General features: G+C 35.3%; 1 pseudogene; it reads left to right on the top strand.

Moving 5' to 3' along the window:
- Positions 1-4,594: 4,594 nt before the first annotated feature.
- Positions 4,595-26,355, top strand: part of LOC122747180 — a 35,935-nt pseudogene continuing 14,174 nt past the window's right edge.

Below are 26,355 nucleotides of genomic sequence, written 5' to 3'. Positions count from 1 at the left end.
CTTTTCTTATGCCTCTGCTTATGTGTATAAATATACACAATACTATATATGTGTGTATATATGTTTATATATTTTTATGTGTACACACATACATATATATATATATATACTATGTGCTTATAAAACATTTTAAAATATGCATTTTAATCAGCTCTTGGATTTAACAATATTTATTTTATTATTTCCGTGGATATGATTCTCAGATTTATTTACCTAGTCCTCACCTCTCTCATAAATACTAGGTTTGCATCTCCAACTACTTTTTGGACATCTCAAACTGGATATCTCATAGAAATTTTAAGCTCAAGACCAAAACTGAAGTCAAAATCCCACCATCCCTATGCCTCCCCCCACCCCCCAAAATGAAAACCAAAATCACTTTTCTTCCTAACTTTCTTTTCACTTTTGAGGACACCACCATTCTTCCAGGGACCCATTTTCTAAACGTAGATGTCTTCTTCAACTCCTCACTCTCATTATTTATATCTAATCAATTGCCAAATCCTCTACTTTCTAATTTCATAACATCTCTCATTTATATTCTCACTGTCTCCTCTGACACTGACACGATTCTGGTTTAGTCCCTCATCACTTCATGCCTGGGTTATTGCAGTAGCCTTTTTTGGTTGTTGTCCATGCATAAAGTCTTTCCCGACTCCATTTCATCCTCCATTCAGCTATTAAATTCATCTCTTAAAGTATAGGTGTGACCATATTATATACCACCCATTTAATCAGCTCCAGGGTTTTTCTATTTTTTCCAAGGTCAAATAGAAAAATCCTCTGCTTGATGTTCAAAGTGCTCTGTAGCCATTCTACTTCCTACCTTTCTAGTCTCTTGATACCTTACACTCTTCCACATATTCTGCAATCCAGTGACACTAGTCTCCTTAATGTTCCTCAAACAAGACACATCTCCTGACTCCAGGCAATTTCACAGTCTATTCCTTATTCAGGGCACCTTTTCCCTCCTCATTTCTATCTTCTTACTTCTCTGATTTTCTCCAAGTCTCGGCTAAAGTCCCACCTCTCCCAATTTTCCTCTATGCTAGTGTGTTACCTCTGTTGATTATCTCAATTTTATCCTGTGTATAGTCTGTTTGTACATAAATCCTGCATGTTCTATCCCTCATTAGACTTGTAAGTCTTTAAGAGCAGGTATTGTCTTTTGCCTTTCTTTGTATCCCTAAACATATCACAGAGCCTGGAACATAGCATGACCTTCATAAATGCTAATTGCCTGATTGACTTCCTTGATTAACTTCAGACATCTAGCAGACTTCTATCTTTTCATTAATGTCTCTAGTTGCACCACTGAAACAGCTGATAGCTATGTCTTCATTAGGACTCAAGGATAGATGCACTTCACAGCTCTATAAAGAGTCCAGCAGAAAACTGAACAATGATAGAGTGAACTTTTCTAGCATCCTATGAAAAGGAAAAAAAAAGACTTCCAGAAAAAAGACTTCAAGAGTTATGTTACTCTATTTTTCATATGCTTTAAGACTCAGCCCATTTTCTCCTGGAATCTTTATATATTCGTTGGATAGGGTGTTTTTGTATAAAAAAATGTTCTTACTATATAACCTTAGTACATACCCTTTTCTAAAAATCAAATTATCTGACTTGTCAATCTAAAAAATAATCAGTCGAGAAAGCACAATGATGTGCACTCATGAGCACTGAAAAACCAGCCTCCTAGCATGAAATGTTACCTCCTGGATTCTGATCAAGTTATGGGGACATGGCATACCATTCTGGGTTAGAAAAGTGAGTTCAGAGCCTGTGTTACATGCATTTAACTCTTCTTTTTTCTTAGAATAATGGAGATGATTTCAATGCATCATATGCTTTAGCCATTTGGGGGATGGGACAGGGATTTTAGCAAAATTATGAAAGTGTGTCAGAGGGGCTTTTATTGGGGGGGGCACTACTTATCAATTATTCTTACACTACTACCTTACCAAATACTCTTTTTGTGTGTGTGTTTTGTTTTTGCAGGGCAATGAGGGTTAAGTGACTTACCCATGGTCACACAGCTAGTAAGTGACAAGTGTCTGAGGCCGGATTTGAACTCAGGTCCTCCTAAATCCAGGGCTGGTGCTTTATCCACTGTGCCACCTAGATGCCCTACCAAATACTCTTAATAAATAGTTCTTGAGTCTGGCTGGTGATCTTTAATCTCAATTGATAATCTTTGGGGGAAGCACGCAGGTTGTGAATTTTGGTTTTAGTACTAAAAAACACGAACTTTACTTCCTAAAGCCCCAGGAGGAATTATAGAAACTTTGGAGACACAATTCATCATTAAGTAGAGAATAATGCACAATGCTATAAAAGGGAGAGGGACAGAAATTGGACTAAAACTCAGAAGGCAGAGATTTGGATTCAAATTCTGGTTATGTTACTAATTGCTATGTGAATTTTAACTTCTCTGAAAATCAATCTCTCAGAGCTCTAAGACATAAAGAAAACATGCATAAAAACCTTTGTAGGGGGCAGCTAAGTGGCACAGTGGATAAAACACCGGCCCTGGATTCAGCAGAACCTGAGTTCAAATCCAGCCTCAGACACTTGACACTTAACTTGCTGTGTGACCTTTGGCAAGTCACTTAACCCTCATTGCCCCACCAGAATCAAAAACCAAAAACCTTTGTAAATAACTGTTAAACATGTAACTTACCCTTTAGCCTTTGATCTTGTTATAAGTAGAGTTATTTATATAATATTTTACACAGAAATTTAGAATTTGAAAAGAGCTTAGAAAGCATCAAGTACTCCATAATAAATGAGGTAATTGTGAGCTAGAGAATCAAAGTGACTTCCCTAACAAGGGTAGCTATGGCAATACATAGATAAGATATACTCTACCTGATTGCTCTGTCCAAAGGTTTTTTGTTTGTTTGTTTGTTTGTTTTTCCCTAGAAGAAATTGAGAAGGAAAAGAATTAGGTTCCCTCAGTTTTTTTCTTCAGTCTTTAAAGGATATTTCCTTCATAATTTATAGACTTGAAAGGAAACATGAACAAATGACTGATTATTTAATGAAGGGCAAGTGAAAAATTAGAGGAGCTAGAAAACTGATTAACATAAAAGAGCATGTTAGTTGGATAAGATGTCCTTTTCTGTGCAATAATTCATTTTGGTGGGGGCTTTTTTCCATACAGATAGAAAAATAGCCCTCAAATAATTCTGGTGACAGATATAGTATTCTAATTTTATAAATGTTGAATTATATTTCAGAGATAAATAAAATGTAAAAATAAAGCTTATCAATAATTTTGCATTGCGCAATTAAAATAATAGGAAAAAAGCTCATTAGATAGTTCTGAACAATTTATCATAGCATATTTCATGCTGGCAAAGTATATCATTGATACTAAATGCACTGTTTCTAGAAAAATCTGCTAAGTCACCTTAAGGGAAATCATTTACCAAATTGTCATAAGCTGGTGTAAATATATTAAATGGCATGTATCTGTACAAATATATTATGTGAACCCTATGGACAGACAATAGCACATGTGCTTATGTGTATATGTAGACATATATGCGATATATTTATGTGTAAATATATGCATATTTACTTATATGTCTATATATATACATGTACTTACCTTGTATATGGTCTACATAATATATGTTGTATAAGAATCCATTTGTGTGGATGTATATATGTGTGTGTGTGTGTTTGTAGGCATAGTGGAGCTGAACTTTTTATCTCATTGGTATAGGGAGTTCTCAGTTAGGAACTTCCTCTATTAATGCAAATTTGCATCTATTTGCAACTCACACACACACACACACAGACACACACACACACACACACACACACGCATGCACACCCTTATACAAATATAATAGTAGTTTGTTGAAAAGTATTTTACGTTCATCTTTGGTGTTTTTGTACAAGTTGACCCCATACCTGGAATTCACTCCTTCCTTATCTTAGTGGCACAATGGATAGGGTGCTGGGCTTGGAGTCATGAGGCCTAAATTCAAACTGTGCCATAGATAGTATCTGTGTGATCCTGGAAGAGCCACTGAATCTCTGCCTGAGTTTTCTCATCTGTAAAATGGTCTGAAAGGATCAAATGAGATGGAAATTATAAAGCATTTATCACAGTTTCTGACATATAGTACTATATAAATGCTAGATATTTATTATTATTTATTATATCATCACATCCTATAAGAAATTAGTCATATTGGTTACTTGCCAACTATGGTTTGTGCTCTCTCTCTCCTCAAATTATTCATTTACTAGTTTCCAAGTAGTATCTTTTAGGTCAAGGCTTGTTTTGCATTTTATCTTTGAATCCCTATGATCAAGACAGTTGTCTTGTATACAATAAGCACTTAATAATAATCAATTGTCTTTATTTAAATATATGTGCATATGTAACATGCATGTATTTACATATATATGTATATATACACTTCTTATGAGTAGATGCTTTCTTAAAAGGAAGCTTGATATTTTTGTTTCAAATGTAATCCAGATCCATTAAATTTATTTAGATTTACCAGCATGAAAACATGGGGTCTGTTTTGCTGTCAGTAAAAATGATGTTCAGCAAGTATTTTTAGGTTACATGGCTGAGGCTTTTCTTGTTACATTCTGGCATGGGAGTCTTGTTCTTTGTCACCTTCAATTTGACATTTTACAAGAACTAGAACAAAAGTCAGGTAAGAAAAACATATTATATATTGTTTTTTCCCTGTAGCTGACTCATAGTAATCTTAAAAGTCAACAATGTCAGATTTCAATTTTTTTGTTCACTGAATTACTACACTATGAACTACAAAATCAATGTCTCTGGCTCTTATTGTTTTAACTTCTTCCTAGGTGATGATTAAAGAAGATAAAAACAACAAATACACAGAGCATTTTACTTGTTTGACAGCTATTTTAATGTTACCAGCTTGTGTACTTAATGCCTTAAACATCTCATTGAAATAATCCAGCCCTGTGATGTCCTGCCCTGAATGTAGCAATTGCGAAGTAAATACCAAATTATACCCTTCCTTTGGTCCTTTAGTACAAGGACAAAGCTCAGTGCCTCAGGAGTGTAGCATGGAATCTAAACAAACTACTCCTGAGTAATTTCAATTTCCTACATCATATAATTCATCCCATTGCTGGGATGGCAGGGAGAGGGGGGGGAAGTAAAGGGAGGAATGGGGTGTTGGGGGAAGGAAGATAAAAGAAAAAATTTATGATAGGGCAACTTTAACTTGCATCTATGAGACAGATTTTAAAAATGGGGCCTATATTCATAGAAATTCTATGCATAGGAGGGTAGTTATGAAATGACTTTGCTTATGTTGTTGTTATGCTGCTATTGTTCAGTTATTCTCAGTCATGTCCCACTGTTTATAAACCCATTTGTGGTTTTGTTGGCAAAGATACTAGAATGGTTTGCCATTTCCTTCTCCAGCTCATTTTACAGGTGAGGAAACTGAGGTGAATATGTTTATGTGACTTGCCCAGAGTCACAGATAGTAAGCATCTGAGGCCAGTTTTAAACTTAGGGAGATAAGTCATTCTGACTCCAATTATGGCACTCTATCCGCTGTGTCATGTGACTGCCCAAACAACAATAACAATGCTGCCAGCTGGAAAGCAACACACTCTTTAGGAGAGGAAGGGATTGTTTACCTTTCATATTTTATGGAAAAGAGAACAGTTTATGACCAGACAAGAGATAGAAAATATTATGAAATGCAAAATGGATTACTATGATTACATTAAATTTAAAAGATTTTATACAAACAGAAGCAATACATCCAAAATTAGAAGGGAGGCAGAAAGCAGGGAAACAATTTTTAAAGCCAGTATTTCTGATAAAGACCTCATTTCTAAAATATATTGGGAACTAAATTAAATTTATAAGAATCCAAGTTATTCCCCAATTGAGAAATGGTAAAAAAATATGAACAGGCAGTTTTCTGATGAAGAAATCAAAGCTATCTATTGTCATATGAAAAAATACTCTAAATCACTATTGATTACAGAAATGCAAATTAAAACAACTTTGAAGTACCACCTCACACCTATCAGATTGGATAATATGACAAAAAAGGAAAATAATAAATGTTGGAGAAGCTGTGGGAAAATTAGAACACTAGTGCATTGTTGGTGAAGCTCTGAACTGATCTGACCATTCTGGAGAGCAATTTGGAACTATGCCCAAAGGGCTATAAAGCTGTACATACCCTTTGACCCAGCAATACCACTATTAGGTCTTTTTTTTTTTCCCCAAAGAGATCATAAAAAAGAGAAAAGGACCCACATGGACAAAAATATTTATAGCTGCTCTTTATGTGGTGGCAAGGAATTGGAAATTGAGGGGATGCCTATCAGTTGGGGAATGGCTGAAGAAGTTATGGTATATGAATGTAATGGAATACTATTGTGCTGTAAGAAATGATAAGCAGGCAAATTTCAGAGAAACCTGGAAGGACATACATGAATTGATGCTGAGTGAGATTAGCAGAACCAGAAGATCATTGTACACAGTATCAACAACACTGGTGTTGATCAACTGTGATAGACTTCACTCTTCTCAGCAAATCAATGGTCCAAGATTGTTCCAAAGGACACATGATGGAAAATGCTCTCCAACCTCCCCCACCCCCAAAACAAAACAAAATAAAACTGGAATCTAGATGCATATTGAACCATACTATTTCTACTTTTTTTCTTTTTCTTTTTTGACGTTTTTCCCTTTTACTCTGATTCTTTTTTCACAGCATGACTAATGCAGAAATATGTTTAACGTGATTATACATATATTGCCTATGTCAGATCGTTTGCTGTCTTGGTGAGGAGGGAGGGAGGAGAGGGAGGGAGAAAAATTTGAAACCAGAAATTTTAGGAAAACAAATGTTGAAAACTACCTCTACATGTAACTAGGAAAGAATAAAATAATTTTATGATAAATCAATGAATAAATAAATAAAGTAAATGTATGAATAAATGAACAAATAAATAAATAAATGGGAATAAAGAAAGCAATACACTCTAATAATGGGTTTAGGATTGAGCTTCCAATCCTGTGCTGGGAAAGACATTTCTCTCCAGTGTGGTGACTTCCATCATGCCCTCATGCTGAAAAGGGATGCCAGGCAACATTAGAATAGGGTTGACCAAAGGGCTTTATGAGAAAAAAATATTAAATCTGGCAAATGTATTCTTTAGCTGAATAATTTAATTTTTTTTTGTGTGTGTGAGGGCATTTGGGGTTAAGTGACTTACCCAAGGTTACACAGCTAGTAAGTGTTAAGTGTCTGAAGCCAGATTTGAACTCAGGTCCTCCTGAATCCAGGGCCAGTGCTCTATCCACTGTGCCACCTAGCTGCCCCAATAACTTAATTTTATACACAATAAAACAGAAGTGAGGCTGAAGGGGTTCAGGGAAGTACTTAGGACATCGCTTTTTTATTTAGTTGGCTTTTGTCTCTTCTCATTTGACCCATATTACAATAACCCAAGTAACCAAATAAATAAACAAATAAACAAATGAATGAATGAATAACCGGGTAGATGAATGAATGGACAAGCAAATAAATAAATGAGTGAACAAATAAATAGATAACTAGTCAAGGAGATGAATACGTAAATGGATGGATGAGTGAATGGATAAATGAATGAACAAACAAATAAATATATAAATGAGTGAGTGAGCAGTTGAATCAATAAACAAATACATAATAAATAGATGAATAGATGAACAAATAAATGAATAAATAAATACACAAGCAAATAAATGAATAAATAGATAAATATATCAAAAAAGTGGCTAACAATGAATGAATGAAAAAATACATTGATGAACAGATAAATAAATGAATAAATAAATGGATGCATGAATTTTGCTGTTGTTCAGTTGTTTTCAGCTGTATGTGACTTTCTGTAACCCTATGTGGCTTTTTCTTTGTAAAGTTACTGGAGTGGTTTGCCATTTCCTCTTCCAGCTCATTTTACAGATGAGGAAAATAAGACAAACAGGATTAAATGATGTGCTCAAAGTCAAACAGCTAGTATATGTCTGAAGTCATCTTTTGTGTGAATCAGGTTGCCACCCCCCTGCTGAAAGAGACATTGTGAGAACCAGGGCCGTGCCACCCTGAGGAGAAAGCATGTGACTAGGGTTCAGAAGTTACATCTCTTCATAGAACCTTTACATCTATTCATAGAACCACCTGTAAGTCATCCAGCCGATTAGCTTAGAGATGTGTGTGGGGACAACCCTTCCGGTGGTCCCGCAGGGAGCTTCTGCTCGAGGAGAATGGGGATCCTTCTTTTGGTTGGAGGTCTTGGTGGTAGCTGCAGGGCCAGGGTAGCTAGGCTTTTTCTTTCTGAACTCCACATATTCTTCCTCTCTCTTTTGCTAACTTCTTATGTACATTAATAAATTCTTAATGCCCAAAGACTGGTGCTATAAGCTTCTAATTTAAGGTGAATACACATTAGATTTTAGTCATAACAGATTTTAAACATGATTTAAAACCAGGAGACAGCATATATATCAAAAATTTTGAGCAAACTAGTGGGAGCTGGCCAGTTTGGAAAGGTACTTTCCAAGTATTGCTATCAACTCTGACTGCCATCAAAATTGGAGAGAAGTACTCATGGTTACATTGCTCCCATGTATACCCTCCCTTTCTTCACCTCTCCCCCCTTTTCCCCTTCCCCTCACACTTTCCCTCAGGGCAAAATATATTACTATACTCACTTGAGTGTTTATGTTATTCCCTGTTTGAGCCAATTCTGATGAAAGGAGCTTTAACTTTGTTATCATCTTCTTCTGAGGGTATATTCTGGTCTAGCTAGCCCCCAAAGCAGCTTTCAATGGTCTGCTGTTTTTTCTGCTTACTCATCTTGATCCCCCCATTTCTTGGCTTTTAACTCCTTAAAGTGTAGTGTGGCTTCTAGGACACACTGTTCTGAGCTACAGCTTGGCCCAGGGGGTGATTAGGCATTTTCCTCAGCTTGCCTGGCCTGTGAGTAACCATGGCCTGCTTTTTCTTTGACCTGGAAACACAAGTCTGATTAAAATTTCATTCTCTATGGTCAGAAGCTTGGCATGCCTGTGCCCCTCCCTCACTTCGTGGTGGTCCTTCAACTTTGCTTGCTGGTTTAGAATATTGGCTCCCCACCCCAGTTCCAGCAGAGTTCCACCCAGCCACTGGACCCCCTCACTGGTCCACCATCTGAGCTTCAGAATAAGCAGCTGAACATTCTGAGGTTTTGGTTGGAGGCACTGCCTGCTTGAGGCTGGTCTTGCACCACGTGCTGCACTGTTCTCTCAGCCTGAACAGCAGGTGATCCCAGTGACCTAATTAAGTTGTTTTGGCTGGAAAAGAGTCTCACTCTGTTCTTAATGTGGGTTATACTGATCCAAAAGTGTCTTATTGCATTATTTTGGGAAGTATGTGGACAGGTTTTCTGGAGCTGAGAGAGTCACAGACTCTCTCCTGCCATCTTGGCTCCACTCCCTCCTATAGTTTTCTTAAAGTAGTCAAAATTGTTTCACTACTTTTCGAAGACATATCGAATATACTTGGATATATAGTACTTTTTTTAAAAATTCATTTTTTTCACATTATATTTTGCTTTTTCTCATAATCGTAACAAATTGATGTCCATTTATACTATCAATGCCACAAATCAAGAATATTTAGATTCTTATAGAAACTGAGAGAAAGGAACACTAGAATTTGGGTAAACTCCTACTCTACCTTCCACAACACAGAGACAGAAAGACACGCAGACACGTTCACATCTACTAACATCCTTATAAAGGTACTCTAATTTCAGAATTTTTTTTACTGAGAAATAATATACCCTCAATTTTTTTTGTAGATAGACTCCAGTGATGAAAAGATACCCAACATTGTAAAACTCTTTTGATTACAAATATATTAGAAAGAGGTATGTTCAAAGGCATACAGTTTTCAAAGGCAGAGTTCAACTTCAAAGAAATGCACAATGCATAGAGACAGAATTTTATAGGTTTCATGGAAAACCATCATTAATATAATGTCAAGGAATTTTTTAGTTTTTCTAATAAAAAATGCATATCCTGACAGTTTTCATGAGAGAATCATAATGTAACACTAATAAGGTTTAAAGTAGTACATCATTCCTTTGCAAAAGTAAAGTAAAATGAGATCAATCACTTTGAGAAAATTTGGGACAGTTCCAATTGTGCTTCACTAGAAGTATTTGTTGTTGTTCAGTAGTTTTCATTCATGTCTGATATTGAATGATTCGCATTGGGGATTTTCTTAGCAAAGACACTAGAGTGGTTTGCCATTTCCTTTTCCAGCTCATTTTACAGATGGGGAAACTGAGGCAAATGGGGAATTGCTCAGGGTCATGCAGTTAGTAATTGTCTGAGGTCAGATTTGAATTCAGGAAGATGAGTCTTCATAACTCCAGATCAAACACTCTATACTGTGCCACCTAACTGTCCACAGAAGTGATTGCAAGTCATCTTTTTTTTTTGTTTGTTTGTTTTTTTAGTGAGGCAATTGGGGTTAAGTGACTTGCCCAGGGTCACACAGCTAGTAAGTGTTAAGTGTCTGAGGCCGGATTTGAACCCAGGTACTCCTGACTCCAGGGCCAGTGCTTTATCCACTGCGCCACCTAGCCGCCCCTGCAAGTCATCTTAAGAAAGGATCCTCTATTAACTTCCTGTTCTGATGCGTCCTCTTGGAATGCAAGTCACTGTGAACTTTTGAGGTTATTGTCCCCCCAGTATCATTCCTGAAAGATTTTGCCAAATTGGAAGTGTTTCTAGTGCAGACTCAATTACAGTCTATGGAACTGTTATCTAAGTATTAGTCCAAATATGTTTAGAGAGGCTTATTTCTAGATGACAATCCACCAGGTGATGCTCTTTTTGTTTGTATTATTTTTTTCAGTGACAATAACACATTAAGATTGATTCAGCAAGGAAAGATGATAAGATCATCCATTTAGAACTGAACAGTCTTTAGATTTTATTGAGGAATCAGCCAAAAAGTATGAAAAGGATGAGTTTTTGGCAATTGGAAGCATTGTACACATTATGACAGCCAATGTCCCTTGAACTATTGAAGAAAATCTCAGTTTCTACACTGCCAAATGTGCTTGTGGTTATTGTCCTGCCAGCTTTCTTATTGAAACCACATTTGGGAAAGAACCCACTTGTCCAGATAATGCTAAGGAAGAAAGGTCAAATGCAATAGGTTTTTGTTGTTGTTGTTGTTTTGTTTTGTTTTGTTTTTGTTTAATGTGATGTGTATTATGGCACAATCACTGACCAAATACATTTAATACCACTACCACTACCCAATTGCTAATACTTTGGGAACTTAAATTATGTAAAAGACTTCAACAGATTTTTTTCTGATGTATTTTTATCTTGACTTCTCAGCCCTTTAGATCTTTTGTCCCCCAATGTTCAATGTTGGCAAATGTTCATCTTATCTTAAAGATGCATTTATACAGGATTAAGAGACAAAAGCCTTGCCTTAGTTTAGTCATTTATCAATTGGATTGATTTTCTTTCTCTGAACTGTTCACAGCTTAATAATAAATGTCATCTAAAAAGAGGTAGAAATGACTTCAGTATAAAGCATCATTGACAAATATGGCTAAGGATAAGGCAGGTTGGAAGTGAGGGTATTTAATTATTTGCAATGAGCAACCAAAAATGATAAAATTTAAAAATTTTTGAAGTTAAAAAAATTAAAATACAAAATTGGGAATTTCTTCTGTTGAGTTATTCAAAGGAAAAACTGAAAATTGAGAAACTTAAGTTCCTAAACTGTTAGAAACTTAATATATATATATATATATATATATATATATATATATATATATATATGTCAATAAACTTAATATTATATATGTTTTATTTATATATATATATTTAGGCAATGGGTGTTAAGTGACTTTCCCATGGTCACATAGCTAGTAAGTGTCAAGTGTCTGAGGCCGGACCTGAACTCAAGTACTCCCGAATCCAGGGCCGGTGCTTTAACCACTGCGCCATCTAGCTGCCCCTATTTATATTTTTATTATTTATGTAAAGAAACTTTCTCCATATATTTTAGGGGAACTATTTTTATTTATTCACATATGTGTTTATTTGTCTCTTACATCTCTTTCTTTTTATCTAAGATTTCATCACCTATATTATACAATGGCTTCAGCTTTTCCAGTAATTTCCCTCCTACATCTTGTTCCCTGTGTTTAATATTCTCATTCAAAGAACATAAAAATGTGATACATGATTATTAAATAACATGTAATTAGCTGGATCTCTTTTCCCCAATCTGCCATAGGACTAAGTTTACATTGAGGCATCAAAGTCAATGTGTTTACGTATTTACACCAGTTCATAAATAGGTCAACATGCACATCATATTAATACACAAAGTGGTATATCTTTCACTTTCCTCTCTATGAAATGTAAAAAGACATTAATTAATTTGAGGCCATTTTCCTCTTTGGCAGATTTGGTCAAAATGTCCCATCTAGAGAATGAATTACTAATTGGCAAATATAAACAAAGTAACTGAACAATTCCTTTTGGAATATTGAGCAAAAAAATTAAATTTGGCATATAAAACAAGATATATTATTAAATCTAAGAAATGCATTTTTAGTGTTATGAGAAACCTAAAAATGAAAGTCCCCAAAAGATCAAACAATAGTAACATTAAATAAATTAGATGTTATTTGCAAAGAGAAATAGCTGTTAAAAAGATCAGTACAATATAGAGATTTACATACCAATTCCATTTTTAGGTGGTAGTAAATAGGTGTTAACTAAGACCTATTAAGGCATAAGTTTGAACCAAATGCTCTCTTGGGATATGTGTGTAATAGCATAATCTCTCCAAATCATAGGCTAAATTTCTGGATCCTTTAAGTCATGTTACTTATAATTTTTTGTTTGCTTATTTGTTTTTTTTTTTTCCTGTTCAGTTTCTGGGATAATGTGGCTAGGTATATTAAATGAGTTGTTTTATCCCCAATCTTCCTCACTAATTATGCCTATTTTTACATATGCTCAGTAGAATTGTAACTATGTATCCTTAATCTTCCATAGGGTAGAAATGAGAAAATAGAAAGAACACCTCAACAAATATTTTTGAATGCCTACAATGTAGGAATTGGGAGAAAAGGAGGCATATGGTTGAAATGAAAAGTCTATGGACACTGGAGGAAATACTAGCCTTTCTTCATCTATAAATAAGGACTAGGTATTTTCCATAGTTTATTTCAGCTCTGAAATATGATTCTAGAATTCCTTGGCTGTAGGTTCACCACTTCCCTGGTAGTGCAGTTTGTACTGGCAAAGCTGAGCTACAAGGGGCACCCATAACTCTATCTCATGTTTGAGTTAGATTTTGCCTTGCATTTTTCAATTTGGCCTTAGACAAGTCACTTGACTTTGCTCAATGTCAATTCCCTATTTGTAAGTTGATGAGTTTAGTTAAATTTTCTGAGTTCTCTACTAGATGGTAGATTCTATCATTCCATCAAATAAGTAATTTTAAAAATTATATCCTTTAGCATGTTTATCAGTTTGTATGAAGTGGAATATTTTATTTTGATGGAATATTTGTATTTTTCTGAAATCTCTTCAGTTAAAATTGAGGTAGGTGATCTAGAAGGAACATTTTTCTAGGCTAAAGGGAATATAGCTTCACAGTTATCTGTTAGGTATTACATTCAAGGATATTACATAATGTGGACTCAGTTTAAATAGGTGAGATTCTAAGATTCATGGTTCTTAATAACTGTGAATAGCTGTGAATAGCTTGTGATTAATAGATCACAGACCTTACAAAGTAAAATTTTGGTAGATATTTCTTTTTATTTCAGAGCATGGCTTTCTGTCTGGCAACAGCTTTAAGGTGAAGGATCAGATCTTCCCTTTTTTATTTTTTTTCTCTATGAGTGAAATATCATAGGAGATTTAAAAAATCCATTTAAAGTATTATATTTATTAAATGCCTTTGAAAAAAGAGTATGTATAAAATAAAAAATAATTACAAAATTTACCTAAGCATAAATGATTACAAATAAGAATGACCTTTGCATTGTATTAAGAAATATTTTTCTTCTATTTCATGATTCTATGGTTTGAAAATGTAATAAATATAGGATATTTTAGAAAAATATTTTAACAATATATTGTTCACATTTTTTTTTTTAGTGAGGCAATTGGGGTTAAGTGACTTGCCCAGGGTCACACAGCTAGTAAGTGTTAAGTGTCTGAGGCTGGATTTGAACTCAGGTATTCCTGACTCCAGGGCCGGTGCTCTATCCACTGCTCCACCTAGCTGCCCCAACAATATATTGTTAACAGAATGTTTTGACATAGTAATTAGTAAGTCTGATAATGAAAAGGGGTTTTAAGAAAAATGAGAAATGGGCTAATAATGAGATGCAAAACAATATAGTTGAAAAGTTTTGAAACTCTAATAATCGGAAATAAGTTAGAAACCTATTCAGCCACTTCCTACCTATATGACCTTGGACAAGTAATCTAACCTCTCTAGAACCCATTTAAACATCTATCAAATGAAGAGCTGGACTTGTTGACCTTTGAGTTCCCCTCTAGAATTTTAGCTATGATATCTTTGATTTTTTTCAGTTCTATTTCTATGACTCTGTGATCATAAATTCACAGAAGTGAAGCACTGAAAAAAATCAGGGAAAAATAACTAACATAACTTTTTTTTTTTCAGGGCAATGGGGGTTAAGCAACTTGCCCAGGGTCATGCAGCTAGTAAGTGTCAAGTGTGGAAGGTCAGATTTGAACTCAGGTCCTCCTGAATCCAGGGCCAGTGCATTATCCACTGTGCCACCTAGCTGCCCCCGCATAACTTCTAATAATTGTGATGTTTATATCATTTGATATTGTAGTTTTAATGATGCCTCAAAAGTGGTCCCAATATCTATAATGGTTTGTAATGTTGTGCTTTTTAAATATATTTTAACCCTTTTTCAATCAGTTGATGCTTACAGCTTCTGATCAGATAAAACTCCTGGCCAACTGTATCAGCCTGTGAACCAGTCCTCCTCTGCTGCCTCAGAAAGCCAACTCAAATCTTATTCCTATTTCTAGTTCCAATAAAGAAACTACCCTTTTCCAAGCCTCACCCAAGCCTGGTATCAATAAGTGACCCTGAGAACTACTCCACTACATCTGGGTCTGACTAGCAATTGTTCCTCCTACTTCTGCCACTGATTACCACCAAGCTCATTTTTTTGTTCTTTTTTATATTTTTTATTTTTAATTAATTATTTTATTTAATGTTTTGAGTTCCACTTCTATCCCTTCCTCTTTTACTCCCCCCCACCCCATCCTAAGGTAGTAAACAATCAGATATATGTTATACATGTACAATTATATAAAAAGATTTCTATAATAGTCATTTTGTATAAGAAGACAAAAGTAAAACTGAAAGAAACTAAAAACAGCATGATTCAATCTGTGTTAAATCAATATCAGTTCTTTCTCTGGAGGTAGATAGTATACTTCATTGGTAATTTTTTGATTTTGTCTTGTATCATTGTATTGCTGAGAATAATTAATTCATCCATAATTCTTTAGTAAACAATATTGCTGCTACCATGTACAATATTCTCCAGTTCTTTTCACTTCAGTATACATCAGTTCATGTAAGTCTTTCCAGGTTTTTTCTGAAATCATCCTTCTTGTCATTTCTTATAGCACAATATTCCATCACCATCATATACCACAGCTTGTAAAGCCATTTCCCAATTGATGGGCATTCTTTTGATTTCCAATTCTTAGCCACTACAAAAAGAGCTGCTATAAGTATTTTTGAACAAATAGGTTCTCTCTCTCTCTGTGTCTGTCTCTCTCTGTCTCTCTCTTTCTCTCCCCCTCACCTAGCAGTGGTATTACTGGATCAAAGGATATAGACAAGTTTATAGCTCTTTGGGCATAATTCTAAATTGCCCTTCATAATGTTTGAATCAGGGACGGGTAGGTGGTATAGTGGATAAAGCACCAGCCCTGGATTCATGAGGATCTGAGTTCAAATCCAGGCTCAGTCACTTGACACTTACTAGCTGTGTAACCTTGGGCATTAAGCATTTATTAAAGAATAAGGAGAAAACACATGGAGTTCAGAAAGATAGGAAAGCCTGTCTACCCTAGAGGAGAGATAAGAGTTCAGCCTGGCCTCCTTCTCCCAAGTCTTCTGCCACCACCAGCTTGTTCCAGCAATGAAGGTGAGAGAGAGGCAGCAGCACTTCCTGTGTCCCTTGAAGAGGCAGTTCTTTCACACAGCTTCAACCTGATTGGTTGGCATCACCCAAATCCACTGGTGCACTGGACTTGAAGGTGGTCTATGTTTATGTCACAGTCCACAGTGTCTGAGAACACTCCCTCTTGGGAGTCAGCCAGGTGTGGCTTTAATTGAATTAACTTTAAGTGGGTTAATTAGCAAAGTCAATCACTCTCAGTCAATCTAATCAGTCCAAATCAATCTGGGGCCTTTGGATGTTTAGCAAATTACAATATTTCCTTACATTTGTCTCATAAAAGGAGTTTGGGAGGAATCCTCCTTCACAGATTTTCTCAAATAATTTATATAGTATTGGGAATAATTGTTCTTTAAATGTTTGGTAGAATTCATTTGTGAATCTATCTGGTCCTGGAGATTTTTTCTTTGAAAATTCATTGCTGACTTATTCAGTTTATTTTTCTAAAATTGTGTTATTTAAGTATTTCATTTTTTCTTCTGTTAATCTTGAAAATTTGTATTTTTGTAGATACTCATCTATTTAATTAAGATTGTCAAATTTATTGGCATATAACTGGGCAAAATAATTCCTAATAATTGCCTTAATTTCCTCTTCATTGGTGGTGACTTCAATGCTTTCATTTTTGGTTCTAATAATTTAGTTTTCTTCTTTCCTTTTTTTTTTTTTTTGGGCAGGGCAATGAAGGTTAAGTGACTTGCCCAGGGTCACACAGCTAGTAAGTGTCAAGTGTCTGAGGCTGGATTTGAACTCAAGTCCTCCTGAATCTAGGGCCAGTGCTTTATCCACTGGACCACCTAGCTTCCCCATTCTTTCCTTTTTCTAAATCAAATTAAACAATGGGTTATATATTATATTGTGTTTTCTTTTCATAAAGCTTCTTGTTTTATTTATTAATTCAATGGTTTTCTTGCTTTCAATTTTATTAAACTCTGCTTTGTTTTTCAGGATTTCCAATTTGGTGTTTGGCTTGGGATTCTTAATTTGTTCAATTTCAATTATTTTAGTTACATACTCAATTCATAGAACTCCTTTTTCTCTATTTTATTGATGTGAGCAGTTAGGGATATATGTTTTCCCCTAAATATTGCTTTGGCTGCATCTCATAAGTTTTGATATGTTGTCTGATCATTGTCATTTTCCTTAATGAAATCATTGATTGTTTCTATGATTTGTTCTTTGACTCACTTGTTTTTTTTAGGATCAGATTAGTTAATTTCCAATTAGTTTTTAGTCTTTCAACTTTCCGTTATTGAATGTAATTTATATTCTATGCATTTACTATTTTTTCTTTTTTGCATTTGGTTGCAAGGTTTTTATGCCCTAATACATGATCAATTTTTGTGTAGATCCCACATTCTGCTGCTGAGAAGAAGGCATATTCCTTTCTCTTCCCATTCAATTTTCTCCAGAGATTTATCATATCTAACTTTTCAAAAATTTTATTCATTTCCTTAAATTCTTTCTTGTTTATTTTTTGTTAAATTTATCCAGGTATGAAAGGGGAAGTTTAAGGTCCCTTACTAGAATAGTTTTATTATCTATTTCCTCCAGTAACACTTTTAACTTCCCCTCCAAAAATTGAGATGCTATACCATTTGGTGCATATATCTTAATTATTGATATGACTTCATTGTCTATGGTACCTTTCAGCAAGATATAGTTTAATTCTTCATCTATTTTAACTAGATCAATTTTTTAATTTGCTTTGTTTGAAATCATTATTGTTATCCCTGCTTTCTTTGCTTTAGCTGAAATATAATGAATTCTGTTCCAGCCGTTTATGTTTACCCTGTGTGTATCTCTCTTCTTTAAATGTGTTTCTTGCAAATAATATACTGTAGGATATTGATTTTTTTTTTTTTAGTGAGGCAATTGGGGTTAAGTGACTTGCCCAGTGTCACACAGCTAGTAAGTGTCAAGTGTCTGTGGCTGGATTTGAACTCAGGTACTCCTGACTCCAGGGCCGGTGCTCTATCCACTGTGCCACCTAGCTGCCCCAGGATATTGATTTTTAACCCATTCTGCTATCTATTTCTGTTTAATGGGTGAGTTCATCCCATTCACATTTATAGTCATGATGATGGTTTATTTTCCTCAATGCTATTTTCATCTCTTTATCTTCCCCATTCTTACTCCTCCCTACCCTTTCCCTCCTCACAAGTATTTTACTTATGATCACCACCTTCCCCAATATTCCATCCCTTTCATTAGTCCCCCTCCCCTTTTATTAATCCATGTAGATTTTTAAACTTCCTTATAGGGTAAAATAGATTTCTATATCTAGTTGAGTGTGTATGTTATTCCCTCTGTGAGCCAACTTTGATTTCAGCCACTCCCCCATCTTCTCATCCATTATGATAGTTCTTTCATGCTTCTTTGTGTGTGTGTGTGTGTGTGTGTATGAGACAATTTACTTCATTCAATTTCTCCTTCCTTCTTCCATGCAATTTCTTTCCTACCCAGTTATTTTGTTTTTCTGGGGTGTTGTCTTTGTCACCTTATAAACACATCCTCTGTCTACATATAATTCTTCTAATTATTCTTGTAATAAAGTTGTTAAGACTTACAAATATTATTTTATCTTATAGAAATATAATCAGTTTTATTGTTATTGAATTTCTTACAGTTTTTCTTTCTTGTTTCTATTTTACCATTTTTATGTTTCCCTTGAGACTTGTATTTGGAGGTCAAATTTTTTATTCAACTCTGGCTTTTTAATTAGAAATTTTTGAATGTCCTCTATTTCATTAAATGTTCATTTCTCCCTGCCCCCCCCCCCCCAAGGTTTATATTCAGTTTTGCTGGGTAGGTGATTCTTGGTTGTAAACCTAACTTCTTTGCCTTCCAGTATATCATATTCTAAGCCGTGCAGTTCTTTAATGTGGAAGCTGCCAAATCCTTTGTAATTCTGAACAGTAGATCCATGATATTTGAATTGTTTGTTTTTGGCTACTTGCAATATTTTCTTCTATATCTGTGAGCTTTGAAATTTGGCTATGATGTTCCTGGGAGTTTTCATTTTGGTATCTCTTTCAGGTGGTGAGTGGTGGATTCTTTCAATTTCTATTGTGCCCTCTGGTTCTAAAATATCAGAGTAATTTTCTTTGATAATTTCTTGAAAGATATTGTTTAGGCTTTTATTTCTTTTTGGTCATGGCTTTCAGGTAGTCTAATTCTTATATTATCTCCCCTGGACCTATTTTTTTAGGTCAGTTTTTTTTCCAATGAGAAATTTCACATTTTCTTCTATTTTTTTTTTACTTTTTGATTTTGTTTTATTTCATCTTGATGTCTCATAAAATCATTAGTTTCCATTTGTCCATATTTAATTTTTATATAATTATTTTCTTTGGTGACCTTTTGTACTTCTTTTTCCATTTGGCTAAATTTGATTTTAGGGAGTAATTTTCCTCAGTAAATATCTGTATATATATTTTTCATGGTTTTCTTACATTACTCATTTCTTTTCTCAATTTTTCTTCTACTTCTCTAATTTGCTTTTTAAAAGTCCTTTTTAAGCTCTTACAGAAATTCTTTTTGGGCCTGAGACCAATTAACAAATTTATTTGAAGCTTCAACTGTAGCCATTTTGTTACTATTGTCCTCTTCTATATTTATGCCTTGATTTTCCCTGTCACTTTAGTAACTATCAATAGTCAAAATTTTTTGATGTTATTGATTTGGTTTTTTATTGCTCATTTTTTGTGCCTTGATGTTTTTATGAGAGAGTTTGGCTCTATCCCTGCACTGTCCCAAGTTTTTGTACGGAGGCTCTGGGTCTTACTAGTGGCTTTCACTAGGCTTCAGGGCTTAGCCACCTGCTTTCTATGTAGAGTAAGCTTCCCTTATGATTTGTATTGGGGAGTTAGTCATCCCTTTTGGCCTCCCCTGGTGTGGGCTGGCCTTCTCCATGGATAGTGTCCTGTTGTTGGGTTGCAAAAGTTAACTAAGTCTTTCTGGTGGGTGGCCCTGGAGGAGTGATCTTTTGTTGGTCAGTCCCAGGTGTGGTGCCCTACTTCTGGGTTCCTCTGTTAGCAAAGCCTTTCTATTAGCAGGTCCTGGAGGAGTACTTTTGTTGTCAATCTCCTGGATGTGCTGGGGGGTGGGTTCCTGCTGCAGGATTGCTATGGCAACCAAGTCTCTCTGCTAGCAGGCCATAGAAAAGTAATTTTGTTGCAGATCTACTGAAGGTTGGAGCCCCCTGATGCTGGTTTGTCCTAACAACTGTCTTTCAGCTGGGAGGTACCAGGGGTGGGAACTTGTTGTTAAACAGTCTTGGGTGGGGCTTCACTACTTGTCAGCAATGGGGTTAAAGCCTCTCTGGTGGTCTGTGCTAGCTGTGGGGTGCCTGGTTAGGATCCCAGCTATGCTGCCCAGACTGCTCACTTAACCAGGGAACTGCTAGTTTGTGGGAGGGCAGAGCCTTACTAGTGATTTGCCCCAGTCAGAGGCCTGCTTCAAACCCCTGCTGAATCCAGAACCCATTGCTACTGCTGCTGCTGATGATGATCAACTTACTCCCCTCACACCCAGGTAAGACAGACCTTTCCTGGAGAGCTAGGAGGCTACTTCCCTGCTGCTGGAATGATTCAGAGGCAGTTTTCTATTGGTTTGGAGGGGAAATTTTGGAGAGCTCCAGAGGGTTCCTTCCTCATTCTGCCATCTTGGCACTGGAAGTCTATAAGTGCTTCTCAATGTTCTTAGTCACTTGGGGTGGGGTATTAATTTGTTATGGATTTTTTTTTTCAAGGCAGTGAGTTAAGTGACTTGCCCAGGGTCACACAGCTAGTAAGTGTCAAGTGTCTGAGGCTGGATTTTAATTCAGGTCCTCTTGAATTCAGGGCCAATGCTTTATCCACTGAGCCATCTAGCTGCACCCCTAGAATTTTTTCCATAACCTTTAAAACTATTTTCTTTCAGGCATTTCGTATATCAGTCCTTTAAGCTCTTTACAATTTTACTTCCAATATTAATGTCCTCTATAAACACTTGTTCTTGTCTGGATAATCCACCCTGCTATTTGTTCTTTTTAATGCCATGTCTGCCTTCTATAAAAGCACATCTCTTACTGTTATGTAAGAATAAAAGCATATCATTTCCACTATCTTTGGAGTAACATTTGTAAGCTTCTTTTTCACTTTAAAAAAAATCCCCTTCAATTTTTCATCCTCCCATTTTCATTCAAGGGTGTCTGATGATATGATGCTTGGTTAGATAGCTTACTAAGTTTGCTTTACCCTCCCCTTCTGTTCATAACCATTTGTCATAAGCCACTTAGGTAGTGTAGTTGATAGACTATTTCACATGGAATGAATCCCCGGGTTTAAATCTTATATCAGACAATACTGGCTGTATGACTTGCCTTAGTTACTTACCATATTTCAGCTTCAGTTTTCTCATCTATAAAATGCTGACAATAGTATAACTTAAAGGGTGGTTATGAGGAGTGTTACGGAAACATTAAAGAAGTATATAAATTGTACTTATAATTATAATTTTATAATTATAATTTTATCATGTTCTAATACAGTGTTACATTTGTTAGCCATGACTTTCCATTTAGAAAGTGAGATCTTTGCTAAGTAAAGAGACTTTCTGTGCTCCTTTTGTTTTCTTTTTTTAGAAATACAATTTGTATTGATTAAACTTCTGGATAAAGCTAAGGTAGATAGCAAAGCCATTTTTCAATTTTTTGTTTTTGTTTTTGTTTTATTGGTGGGGCAATTAGGATTAAGTGACTTGCCCAGGGTCATACACCTAGTAAGTGTAAAGCATCTGAGGCCAAATTTGAATTCAGGTCCTACTGAATCCAGGACTGGTGGCTTATCCACTGCACCACCTACCTGCCCCTGTGCTGCTTTTTTTTTTCTTTTTGGTGAGGCAGTTGGGGTTAAGTGTCTTGCCTAGGGTCACACAGCTAGTAAGTGTCAAGTGTCTGAGGCCAGATTTGAACTCAGGTCCTCTTGAATCCAGGGCTGGTGTTCTATCTACTGTGCCATGTAGCTGCCCCTGTACTGTTTTTTAATAAGTCTATAATTAAGGTTCTTAAATTTTATAACACACCTTTTTCCCACTATTATATTTTTCAAATTAATTCTGATGCTGGTCGATGATCCGACTATATATAAACTCATGATTCAGAAACTCCAATATCATTAACATGTATTTTCATATCTCATAAACATAATTTATTTTGTTCTTCACAACATAATTTGGAGGTAGTCATATCCAATACTCTGTGCTCTACCACCCCATAAAGTGATCATAATACAGAGAGAAGTAAAGTTTCTATCTAATCTACTAGTCTTTGATGTCTATCATTCCTTCTCACAGTATAATTTCCCATATTTTTCTCCCTATGCTCACCTTTTTCCATGTTTGCTTTGAAGTCACAAAGTAACAGAATGTGTATTGAATTGATACAGATATTTTTTTCAAGTTCTTTGGAGCATTTTTCCTGAGAAGAAAGAGAGAAGGTCAAAATCCTCAAAGTACACATCCACTGGGGCCATTTTAGTGGCAATATTTACCGCCCCCCCCAATCTCTCTTCTTCTTCCTTTCCTTACCTAATTTCTTTTCTATAAAGATCAAATACTAATATATTGAAGTTTTTATTTTTATAGTGTCTAATAGAAATTTATATACTAATTTTTACTTTTTACTTTACTTTTTAAATTTTTTTTGTGGGGCAATGGGGGTTAAGTGACTTGCCCAGGGTCACACAGCTAGTAAGTGTCAAATGTCTGAGGCTGGATTTGAACTCAGGTCCTCCTGAATCCAGGGCTGGTGCTTTATCCACTGTGCCACCTAGCTGCCTAATTTTTAAAAAGGTGGAAAAAGCCTCTCATGAAATGAAAACATGAAAGAAAAAGAAACAAGGCTAGAAAGGATTAGGGGAAGGGAGGGAGAGGAAAGAAAGAAAGAGAAAGAGAAAGAAAAAAGAGAGAGAGAAAGGAAGGAAGGATGAAAGAAAGAAAGAAAGGAAGGAAGGAAGGAAGGAAGGAAGGAAGGAAGGAAGGAAGGAAGGAAGGAAGGAAGGAAGGAAGGAAGGAAGGAAGGAAGGAAAGAAAGAAAGAAGGAAGGAAGGAAGGAAGGAAGGAAGGAAGGAAGGAAGGAAGGAAGGAAGGAAGGAAGGAAGGAAGGAAGGAAGGAAGGAAGGAAGGAAGGAAGGAAGGAAGGAAGGAAGGAAGGAAGGAAGGAAGAAAGAGAAAGGAAGGAAGGAAGAATGGATTATAGCATGTGATCTCTTTCATCAACCAACCTATAACTCCACAGCAGAAGAAAATGTTCATTACATTACTACAAAGTATAAAGGTGTCTCTTGTCTCAAATCAGATCCACTTAGAAGCAATCTTGTATGTATGTGTGTGTGTGTGTTACAATTCACAAGACTGTCACTTAAATTACCTTCAAGAAATGCAATTATATTCTCTAAGATCTCTAGTGAAGACATTCTACAATTATCCTTAAATAATTGATAATGATATTCTCACCTTATAGACTTCATTTAATTTAAATTTAATTATGATTTAAAATATTTCTTGTTGCAGAGCATATAATAAATATATTATTTTCTCCTAGACATATATAGATAAAAGTATAAAAATTATAGTGAATTCTTGCTCTTTGATGTACACTTAATGCATACTCTTCACAAGTGATAAATATTGCTTTCATTTTTAGAAGATACTATACATTTTAAAATGATTTATCTTTAGTTCATATTAATTTTGATTCAAGATTAGAAAAATACATGAGGAATTGGAAGATTTCAGCTTCTTTCATTTATCATTTTCAAAGTAATTTCCTCTTGGGAAGTAAATCTCTGTTTCATTGATGTAGTCAGATCTTAAATTTCTTTAGTCTTCTGTTTGCTTTTCTAGGAAACCTGTCTCACTATATATGGAGAGACTTACACTAGCATAGTACTCAGTCTCTTAAGGATTTCTCTTATTTCTTCTGCTGTTTCCCTCTCTCTATTTCTGATCACATCATTAGATGGAGTTCATCTTATAGATTTGTTTCTTGATGCCTTCAGTATTCTACTACACTGACAGAGTCATTTTGAGAAAAGTGATAAACACACACAAATTAATTTCAACAGTCCTACTTTTAATTCCTTGTTTAACAAAAAATATATTATTAATGTAAGGATGATGGATGTGTGTGTGTGCTTGTGGGGGTGTGTATGTGTCCATGCAAACACAATTGAATCCCTCAATCATAGCAACATTACTACCTTAATCAGGTGAGTAGACCCCTATTGAATCAATCAAAGTTATTAAACTAACAGTGTGTATTCTATTTATTCAAGTTCAGAAAAAATGGAATGTTTTAAGCCACTAGGTGAAATGGCATTACATATGAAGTTTACTGAGATTGTTTGAGGAGTTTAAGTCAAGCCCTATAGAGCTTATATAAAATAGCCAGCCACTTCACATACTTGTGTTCTAGTAGGCAGTCAGACTAAATGAAAGTCGGGGCAGCTAGGTGGCGAAGTGGATAGAGCACGGGCCTTGGATTCAGGAGGACCTGAGTTCAAATTTGACCTCAAACACTTGACACTTACTAGCTGTGTGACCCTGGGCAAGTCACTTAACCCTCATTGCCCTACAAAAAACAAACAAAATCCAAACAAACAAACCCCTGCAACCCCCAAAAACAGACTAAATGAAAGAATAGTTTCCCTCAAGTCTCTGGAAGTGAATTGATTGAGGTGAGAGGGAAGAAAAGAACATCTATTTTGTATCTTTAGTCAGAGGATAAACTTGTGAACTTTGAAAGGGCAGTTTTTTCACCACCCATGAGCATCCTAGAAGTGCCCCAAGAACAACATTGGTCAATGGCAGTATCTACCCTGGGAGCTGATTTCAATAAAAAGAACTTCCAAGAGTGATTCAACCCTCTATGGGTCATAAGTAAAGCAAAACCTGCTTAACTTTTAAAAAATATTTGTTACATGTTTTAATCTTTGCTGTTTTTCATTTAGTAATCTATATAATATAAAAACAAAAGACATTAAAATAAAAATAGCCAATATGAAAAATTCAGCTAAAATATAAGATAGTATAGGTTCTTTTCCTTTCCCCCTAATAATCTTTGGAAATGGATCAAGTAGTGATATTGCAAACAGTGTAGGTAGTTTAATAATTTTTTGCAGAGTGCTCTCCAAAATGTTTGTATCATTTTACAATTCCACCAGAAATGAATGTGTCCTGATTTTTCACACATTCTCCAACATTTGTCACTTTCCCTTCTATCATTTTAGCCAGTCTTCTAGGAGTAAAATGATTTCTCAGGGTTGTTTTAATCTGCATGTCTCTAACCAATAATGATTTACAACATTTTATATGATTATAAATTGTTTTTATTTCATCATTGGAAAACTTCCTAGAAGGACCAGGGAATACCCCCAAAGCCTTTAGCTAAGTATTTGAAGCACATGGAAGTAATCAGTAAATAGCAAGTAAATAAAGTGATACTTACCTTAATGGGACAGCATAATCTGAATATAAATAAACATAGCTGAGTTTAGCAGAACAATGGGTAAAGGAAAATGTGGTCAGGACTATTTATATTTACTATTTAATCATGGAATACAAACTTCTTGGAACTGTACAAAATTGTTCAAATAGGTTAAATACCCATTTCTAATAAAACTAAGCCTTTTTTTAATGATACTAATGATGGTTCAAAACACTACTGAATGCTCATGACTTCATGAGTTTATTTTTAAAACATGACCTATAAACTTTGGGGAGTTAATTGGAAATGTAAATCCCTATTGATTGATTACTTTCCCCCTCAGGAATCTATAATATCAATATTTATGGTGATTTTCTTGTGCTTACTATTTTATTTTTGATATGGGGAGAGCCGATAGGAGAAAGCACGTGGGTCCTTAGGATTCCTCTGTAAAGAATTACACTCTCGCACAAGACCTAATCAGGAATAAGAGAACAGGTTTATTGGGGTACAAGAGAAACCGGCCGGGAGGAAGGTTTTGCCAGAACAAAACACTTCCCCCAACTGACTTGTGGGGT

The sequence above is a fragment of the Dromiciops gliroides genome, chromosome 1 (assembly GCF_019393635.1).
Source record: "Dromiciops gliroides isolate mDroGli1 chromosome 1, mDroGli1.pri, whole genome shotgun sequence".
Lineage (NCBI taxonomy): Eukaryota > Metazoa > Chordata > Mammalia > Microbiotheria > Microbiotheriidae > Dromiciops > Dromiciops gliroides.
Note: the sequence above shows the minus strand (reverse complement) of the source record. Positions and strands in the feature narration are given on the sequence as shown.